This window comes from Aquarana catesbeiana, linkage group LG05 (genome assembly GCF_042186555.1).
Source record: "Aquarana catesbeiana isolate 2022-GZ linkage group LG05, ASM4218655v1, whole genome shotgun sequence".
NCBI lineage: Eukaryota > Metazoa > Chordata > Amphibia > Anura > Ranidae > Aquarana > Aquarana catesbeiana.
The window spans coordinates 7661656-7671248 of NC_133328.1; positions in this window are offsets into that span (position 1 = coordinate 7661656).

Consider the following 9593-nt stretch of genomic DNA (forward strand, 5'->3'; position numbering starts at 1 on the left):
ACTCGCACTGCATTCACTTTTGTTCTTTTGCTTACTCTATACAGATTTATTATGCAAGTAAAACCCTAAGCAGTGTTGTGAGGCCCACAAATTTGTACCATAATGGACTACAGAGCCCCTTACCCCTTTAAGTTATGGCGTGAAGGAGGGGTTCTGTAGTCCAGGAGGTGAGAACTGGGCAAGGCTTGGCAGCACTGCTTGGGATATCAGTGCAGCGAGGGCACGGTGTTGTCAGCTCAAACAGGAAGTAAGGAGAGCACTGGATTTCTGTACTGAGACAAAACCACGGGGGAATGTGCAGAGATGTATTAATGTTTTGCTTTGTTTTTTTTATGGTTTGCCCAGATATTCACTTTGGGGGGGGGGGGGGATTTACTAAAACTTGAGTACTCAGAATCCTGTGCAGCTGTTCTTGGGAGCCAATCAGCTTCTAACTTCAGCTTGTTCAATTAAGCTTTGACAATAAACGTTAGCAGCTGATCGATCGCTATGCAGAGCTGCACCAGATTTGGCACTCTTCCGGTTTTAGTAAATCCCTCCCATTTAATCTTTTAAATGGAACCTCGGGGGGTGGACCCAGAAAACCTCCCTCCCCCTTCATAGCCAAGAACTGATTTATTGAAGGTTTAAAATTCTACCTCTTGACTTGGAGGGGTCTATGTCATCAATCACTACCGGATCAGGGCTCCCTTGGCTGCAGGGGACATGGACCCCTAGGTGAGCAAACACTCAGTATGAGAAGACTACTGACTGCCTAGGACATCAGAACACTGCCCAACCCTCCGGGGGAAAACTGCCATTGTTTTTATATGACTTGATTTTATTTAGAATACTGCCTGTGTTTTTAGTACTTTCTGATCCTGGGCCTTAAATAAAGTGCAGATATCTTTTGTTGTGTCTTGTGTCCTATTTATTACACAGTGGAGGAACCTCTGCTGAAGAGCGCTTTTCTTAGTTACCATTGACTGCAATCGTTCCGGTAACATTCCTGCCCTCCTCGGCAATGGTTGTGGGTTAGATAAGTCGCAATCTCTTCAATCTCCCAATAAAATTGTCCCATCCCAGAGTTTACGGGGGAGTCCCACTCCTCCTTGTGTTTTTTCTTTTTTTTTTTTTTGAAAATTCTTTTTATTGAGTTTGCATAAAAAATAAAACAAAATTAAAAAAAAAAGTTACATAATACAGCCTCTGGGCATACCCCGGCTGAGGTAACAACCATTAAAACAATCCTATACACCTTGTGTTTTCTCAACATAAGAAAGTATTTCAAAAGCAGCGGTCAGACTTTAGTAAAAGTCCGACCTCAAGTCCAATCTCTGTTTTCAAAACTACTGTCATGTACGGAATATTTATCATGTATTTAATATTTAATTTGATGAAAAACAATATATGGTAACAGTGGTCTCAACGGAAGTGCAATCCCCCCCGGAGTCTCCAAGAGAAGGAATCAGGCATTTTTTTTGAGGGGGGGGGGATTATCTTTACAAAATGAAGCCTATTTGGGGCATACTCAGGCTCACTTGCATAACAATAACAACATAACCAAAAGACCCTAGTTACCTATATACCTATATCGAATAGTTACAAGTGGTACGCTCCAACCGCTGGTAAAGGCTGAAATGTACGGACATTCCAATTAGTCTAAATCAGGGGTCTCAAACTAGTGGCCCTCCAGCTGTTGCAAAACTACAAGTCCCAAGAGGCACTGCAAGGCTGACCATTTCAAGCATGACTCCTTCAGGCAGAGGCATGATGGGACTTGTAGTTCCTCAATAGCCAGGGCCGTTTTTAAGGCAGGGCAAAAGGGGCAGCTGCCCTGGGCCCTTTCATTGTTGGGGGCCCAAAGCAGCTGCCTCATACCTGCCAACTATCCAGGTTTAAATTCCCTCGTCCCTTGAGGTTTTAGTCCCGTGCTGTGTCCCAATATCTCAATGTGAAGTGCTGCTACTAATGCTGCCCAGCTCTGTCCTTTTTTGTACAGATGACTCACCTGCAGACCCTGTGTTTACATGTAATTTACTGGCATTCATATGTAAATAGCGGCATTCATATATAAATAGTGGCGGCATTCATATGTAAATGGCGGAGGCCGGCCGCATTTATATGTATATCATGCCCCCCTGAGGTCATATCCACAGTAATCTCTAGCAGCCAATCAACAAGCAGAAATCATGTGCTGTAACCTCTAGCAACTAATCAGCGAGCCGTAATGTGTGCTGTAACCTCTAGCAACCAGTCAGTGAGCGGTAATGATACACTGTAACCTCTGGCAACCGATCGCAATAGCTGCCTGATCTGATTCAGTAAACTGATTTTGAGCATAGCTGCTATTTATTGTATGTCTCAGAGCAGGTGGAGAGCGAAATTGCGTGGGGGGCCCCAAGAAAAGTTTTGCCCGGGGTCCAATCAATATTAAAGACAGCCCTGTCAATAGCTGGAGGGCCACCAGTTTGAGAAACCCTGGTCTAAACAATCCTCCTCTCAGACATCCTACAAAGCATGAGGCGAAAAAGGTTGATAAAGAGCACCCCCTCTCCGATCCCAGATAACAGGAGCAGCTTGCCAGAACAAAACATTGCTGTAGGTTAGACCAATGTTTCTCAACTCCAGTCCTCAAGGTGCCCCAACAGGTCATGTTTTCAGGACTTCCCTCAGATGAAATGGCTGTAGTAATTACTAAGGCAGTGAAACTGATCAAATCACCTGTGCAAAATAATGGAAAGCCAGAAAACATGACCTGTTGGGGCGCCTTGAGGACTGGAGTTGAGAAACACTGGGGTAGACCACTAATGTCAACACCATATATTTAGCCAAACCTAACATAATCATGAATTAAAGAGTAACTCAACTTTTGTTGAGAAAAAAAAAACATTCCCCCTCTGGGTGATCTATGAACATTGCAAGGATTATAACAAACTTCGTTGCAGGTTCCTATCTTTTGTTATTCTGAAGAAATCCCTGTGGGTTTGTCTGTGCCTCTGTGCGGTGTAATGGGAGGTGTTTCATAATTATCAGTCAGCTGTGGCAGCTGCAGAGCACTAATGAGGAAACCTACTGGGCCTGCATCCCTCAAGACGTGTTCCTATTGGAAATATCTCACCAAGAATGACATTTTTGTTGCAGGGGATGCCTGAAATCTGACTTGTATCCTAGGCAGACTTCTGGGAAAATTGGTGAGCCAATCACACAAGCAGGAAATGATGTTTCTGGGGAGTGGTCAGTAACACAGAGTAACCATATTGCATTGCATTTATAGAAAATTACAGCGGCTGCAGATTGAAAAGGAAAGGTAATTTTTAATAAAATTCAATTACAATATGATTTGTATCACAATTGTACACGCTATATTATTTTTCCTTTTTATTTGCTATTTTTTTTTTCCCCACGAAAGTGGAGTTACCCTTTAATCATCTGGGCAATCAACATTGGTACTAGGGGAATCCACCCAAAGGTTCCACACTTTATGAAATTTCCTGGCACATCCTCTGAACAGGTATGTTGTTTTATATAGTGGGAGGGCTGCATTAATCAATCGTTTCCACAAGCTAATTGATGGGGCAGAAGGTGATTTCCATCGTAGGACCAATGGCTTTTCGAGCATAGTAAAGCAGTATTCCTATGAGGGTTCTAACCGCCCGGCTATGGGCCAGAAGATTGACAAGTCCCAATTAAACACGCGTCCACCGTCAAGGGGATTTGGATTGTAGTGACTGCCGTATAGTTGCAGTGACCCCAATCCAAAATGTCTCAATCAATGAGCATTTTCCAGAATATAGGTATAAAGTCTGCTGCTGGTGAGGTACACCTTCACCAGGCGTCCGGTATGGAGGGATACATTTTGTGCAAGTGCATGGGCATAAAATACACTCTATGGACAATTTTAAATTGGACCAGTCTGTCCCTGGCCGAAACGAATTGAGAGAAGGAGCACCCCCCCCCCACACACACACACACACATTTCCTCCCAGTCCTCGGCATCCAAAGTGGGAAAGTGCATCACCCACTTAGCTCTAAGAGCATCTAGGCCCATGTGCACATTGGGTAATAACAAGGAAGCAGGCATTTGACAGGGCAGTAGCTCAGAGATTCTATGTGACCCCTGATTGCTCACCAGAACCTGACAGCCTGCTTTTATTCCCAAACACTGACCACACATTGGCGAGCATTTCCATAAAACTTGCTCCCAATGGGCAGATTGGAAGCCTTGCCTTGGACCCACGCCTTTCAACCCATCTCAATGACTAAACCTGTCTCTAGGGCAGTGCTACGCAACCTTGGAACTCCAGCTGTGGTGAAACGGACAGCAACGGGCATGACTACCATAGGAAAAGGCATGATGGGATTTGTAGTTTAGGTACAGCTGGAGTACTGAGATTGCCCTGTTCTAGGGTGAGCCATTTTAGTGTGGGAGGGGTTCCCAGAAGGAGCTTCTAGCGTTCACCTCCAGAACAATAAAGTTTTATGAAAATGCTGACATCAGTGTGGGTTTGGTCATTGTGATTTAGCCTTCTATGGGGAGCGTGGACTAGCTCTATCCTGCCTGCACCAGTTCTCCTTGGCACACGAGCGTGCTATACAAGCTTGTGTAGCATCCTCTACTTAGGTAGGTGCTAGAGATAGATATTCCTTTTGGTTAGAGCAGGTAACTTTAGGCAGGCCTAGCTGGTGTATCACCTGTGGTATTCTGGTGATTACTCTCATGTGGCAGATACTTTTTCCCAATGAGTTCTGCCAGTCCAAACTGTATTTTTGGGGATGGCAGCCCACTTTTACTAAACAAAATGGAAAGTTTACACAAACATCAGTTGCCCACGTAGGGGTTCTTCCACATCAACAGGAAATGTCAACTGAAAACGCTGAGCCATCTGGCTCCCTTGTCAGCAGCACTGCTGGTCTTCTTACCAGTTCCTCTGACTGTGTTGCCCAGCTCTCCTGGTTCACTTGGCTCACTTAGCCTTTAGTCACAGCGCCCTGCTGCACAGCCCACTACTGGCTTCTGGATAGGGGACACCCCGATAGGAGCCCACCTGACTCCTGGGATGGGACCTTCTGTCTCCTGGCTGCTGACTGGGGGATCCTCTGACCCCTGGATGAGATCTTCTGTCTCCAGTACGGGAGCTATCTCCAAACTGGGAGCTCTGAGCTATCCTCAGGCTTGAGTATATAATGACCCTGCACTCCTGTGCACTCACATAGGCGGCAGGCATGCAGACACAGGATTGAAGGTTCTGTCCAACTCAAGACATTTTGGAACCTTCAAGCTCCAGGCCCCAATCGGGGACTACAGAATCCAGAAAAATAATAGGCTAGAACAGCGATGGCGAACCTTGGCACCCCAGATGTTTTGGAACTATATTTCCCATGATGCTCAACTACACTGCAGAGTGCATGAGCATCATGGGAAATGTACTTCCAAAACATCTGGGGTGCCAAGGTTCGCCATCACTGGTCTAGAACCTTGCCTTAATGTGAATCTTTTGTTGTTACATTCCCATAGTGGCAGGGCCTTGCCCGGTCACACACCGTAAACTGGCGGAATGGCAAGTTAAAGCCATAAACAATATTGAATCCATACATAAATCTAAAATAAATATGTGAAAAATACCAAAGTGAAAAAAAGAAAACCTTATTCCGCGTACACACGGTCAGACTTTTCGACCGGACTGGTCTGACGGACGCCGACGGACCAAATCCAGCGGACAATCCGATCGTGTGTGGGCTTCACCGGACTTTCAGCGGACTTTTCCTGTTGCAAATCTGACGGACTTTAGATTTGGAACGTGCTTCAAATCTTTACGTCGTAACTCCGCCGGACCCAGAAATCCGCTCGTCTGTATGCTAGTCCGACGGACAAAAACCCACGCTAGGGCAGCTGTTGGCTACTGGCTATCAACTTCCTTATTTTAGTCTGGTGTACGTCATCATGTACAAATCCATCGGACTTTGGTGTGATCACGTGTAGGCAAGTCCGATCGTTAGAAAGTCCGTCAAAAGTCCACTGGAAAGTTTGTCGGACCAGTCCGGTCGAAAAGCCCACGTGTGTGTACGCGGCATTAGGCAAAGTCCCATCACAGGTAAAGGTCCATAGATTCCCATGTAACAATGTCCATCCAATTGAGCAAAAGTTGCAAGAAGAAATTTGTGACAAACCCTTCCAAACAAAACAAAGTGCGCGCAGATCGCCACCCAAAGGTGGAGCCTCTGGCGGTGACGTCATCACGTTTGTTTCCTTCCGAGATGGCGGATGGGCGCACGATATAGGAAGTATAGCGAGACTGACGGTGATACCGCAATTCTAGAAAACTGAATCTGTACCGCTTTTTGCTGATAGATGACCAATCTCTTGTAAGTGCAAACTTATTCTTTTATTAAATCTACTTTTATTAACATACTACATCATGGAAGATTCTTTCGTTTTTTATGTTTTTGAGTATCACTAGCAGCAGCAGGAGCTCTGGATATTCCTTAAGGTTTAGGGGAGACCTTACTTCCCTATGCTGGGCGAGACTGCTGTGGAGGTCATCGCTTTCTGGTAAGCGGGTTATTTACACACCTTTGGGTGGCGATCTGCGCGCACTTTGGAAGAGTTTGTCACGAATTTCTTCTTGCAACTTTTGCTCAATTGGATGGACATTTTTACATGGGAATCTATAAACTTTTACCTGTGATGGGACTTTGCCTTTAGTTTTCTTTTTCTTTCACTTTTTTCTTTTTCTCTGTGGTATTTTTCACATGTATATTGTATATTTATATACGGATTCAATATTGTTTGCGAGTTTATTTAGCGCTGCATCCTTTTGATAGATACACTTTGTTTGGAGTTTCTGTACTGAACCTTTTGATGCTAGCAGCTTATTTAGTATTTTAATTCAATGTTCACCTCGGTTATAGCGCAGCGTTAGCCTTAGGGCTTCACATAAGGTAAAGCCATGAAGCGCTCCTTGTGGTGAAATAAAGCTATCTGATATTCATCTAACTTTATGACTGCGAGCTACCCTTATGCGCGTACACACAAACGGACTTTCCGGCAGACTTGGTCCGGCGGACCGGACTCCGGCGGACAATTCGATCATGTGTGGTCTCCAGCAGACTTTTTTTTCCCCAAAGGTCCGACGGACCTAGAAATGAAACATGTTTCAAACCTTTCAGACGGACTCTAGTTCGGTCGAAAACTCCGCTCGTCTGTATGCTAGTCCAACGGAATAAAACCGACGCTAGGGCAGCTATTGGCTACTGGCTATGAACTTCCTTATTTTAGTCCGGTCGTACGTCATCACGTACGAATCCATCGGACTTTGGTGTGATCGTGTGAAGACAAGTCTGTTCATTGGGAAAGTCCGTTGGAAGTCCGCCAAAAGTCAGTCTGGTCAAAAAGTCTGCTCCTGTGTACGCGGCATTGGACACACCACACTAGGCATCTCTGCCATTCATTTCACTGACAGGCTTTTTTTTTTTTTTTTAACCTTCTACCAAAAATTGCCAAGCTTGTAATTGGGTGCTGCTCACCTTTTACTATGTGCAGGCCTGGGCATGGGCCCAAGGGTGCCATATGGATATTTTTTGCCTACTATGACCTTGTTGTGTCTTGCTTACACAATACAGCCTGGACCTCTGTCACCATTGCTTTTTATTTCCCTTCATCCACTCTTGGTCATGTTTATCGCTCCACTTGACGTGTCTTGCCGGAGTGTCAGCTTCTCCTCCTTTAGCCTGATCTACATAGCAGTCAGTCCCGTGTCTGTCTTCTCTCGTCACTCTCTCTTTCTCTCTCTATCATAGAAGCCTTTGGTTGCACCTGTCCGCAGTCAGCTGTGCCTCATCTCAACGCACTGTCTCTTCTCCAGCTGTCTCTGTAGACCTGAAGATCTCTGTGCTATTCTACTCTCCACTTCTGAAAATTCCTCTGTACTAAATGTAAACCAGCAGCTATGTCCGGCATTCGCCATTCTTGCTGTAGAACCGGACTCTTCCACTGGAGGTGTGCGGCCCCTTCCAAGTCTTTTGGCCCAACATCAGAAACTCTTGTATATGATTATTTTTTTTTATTAATATCACTGGCAGCTAGTGTTTACTTCCAGCAGGCGTTTCATAAAAACCTGGCATGTTGTAAGAGGGCTGGTCGGCGTGCTTCTCTTCTCAGCAGCTGCTATGGACAATCTCATCCGTGGCATCTTCTGACCACAATCGCGTTCCTAATAAATTCAGTTTGATGTCAAGTTCCCAGCCTTAAGCTGAATGTGTAAAGCTCCAAATTTTCACCGCAGAAGATTATAAAGAACAACCGTAGAGGCTATCGTGTGCTTGTATGTTTTTGGTACCATGGGGGCCTTCTCTTCAGGGCTCATTCAGATCATTCCAATCTGTTGCAGTGTGTTAGGCATTCATACTATCGCCCTCAGTGTGTTAAGGTAGCCAATTCATTCTAATGGGCTGTCAATGCAAAAAAATAATAATCAGACATTTATCAATTTTCCTGACACACAACAACGCACTGCAACACACGAGTCAGAGGTGCATTGCTTTGAGAATGAGTGGCACCACAACACACCTTGTGCTTCGAGAATGAGTGGTGTCATAACGCACCTTGTGCTTTGAGAATGAGAGGCACCACTACACACCTTGTGCTTTGAGAATGAGAGGCACCACTACACACCTTGTGCTTTGAGAATGAGAGGCATCTTGTGCTTTGAGAGTGATTGGCACCAAGACACACCTTGTGCTTTGAGAATGATTGGCACCACGACACCTTGTGCTTTGAGAATGATTGACACCATGACATGCCCTGTGCTTGAGAATGAGTGGTGCCATAAGGCACCTTGTGCTTTGAGAATGAGAAGCACCACAACACACCTTGTGCTTTAAGAATGAGTGGCACCACGACACACCTTGTGCTTTAAGAATGAGTGGCACCACGATACACCTTGTCCTTTGAGAATGAGAGGCACCACAACACACCTTGTGCTTTGAGAATGAGAAGCACCACAACGCACCTTGTGCTTTGAGAATGATTGGCACCACGACATGCCCTGTGCTTTGAGAATTATTGGCACCACGACATGCCCTGTGCTTTGAGAATGAGTGGTGCCATAAGCCACCTTGTGCTTTGAGAATGAGAAGCACCACAACACACCTTGTGCTTTGAGAATGAGTGGTGCCACGATACACCTTGTGCTTTAAGAATAAGAGGCACCACAACACACCTTGTGCTTTGAGAATGATTGGCACCACGACACGCCCTGTGCTTTGAGAATGATTGGCACCATGACATGCCCTGTGCTTTGAGAATGAGTGGTGCCGTAAGGCACCTTGTGCTTTGAGAATGAGAAGCACCACAACACACCTTGTGCTTTGAGAATGAGTGGCACCACGACACACCTTGTGCTTTAAGAATGAGTGGCACCACGATACACCTTGTCCTTTGAGAATGAGAGGCACCACAACACACCTTGTGCTTTGAGAATGATTGGCACCACAACATGCCCTGTGCTTTGAGAATTATTGGCACCACAATGCATGTTGTGCATTGAGAATGATTGGCACCACGACATGCCCTGTGCTTTGAGCATGAGTGGTGCCATAAGGCACCTTGTACT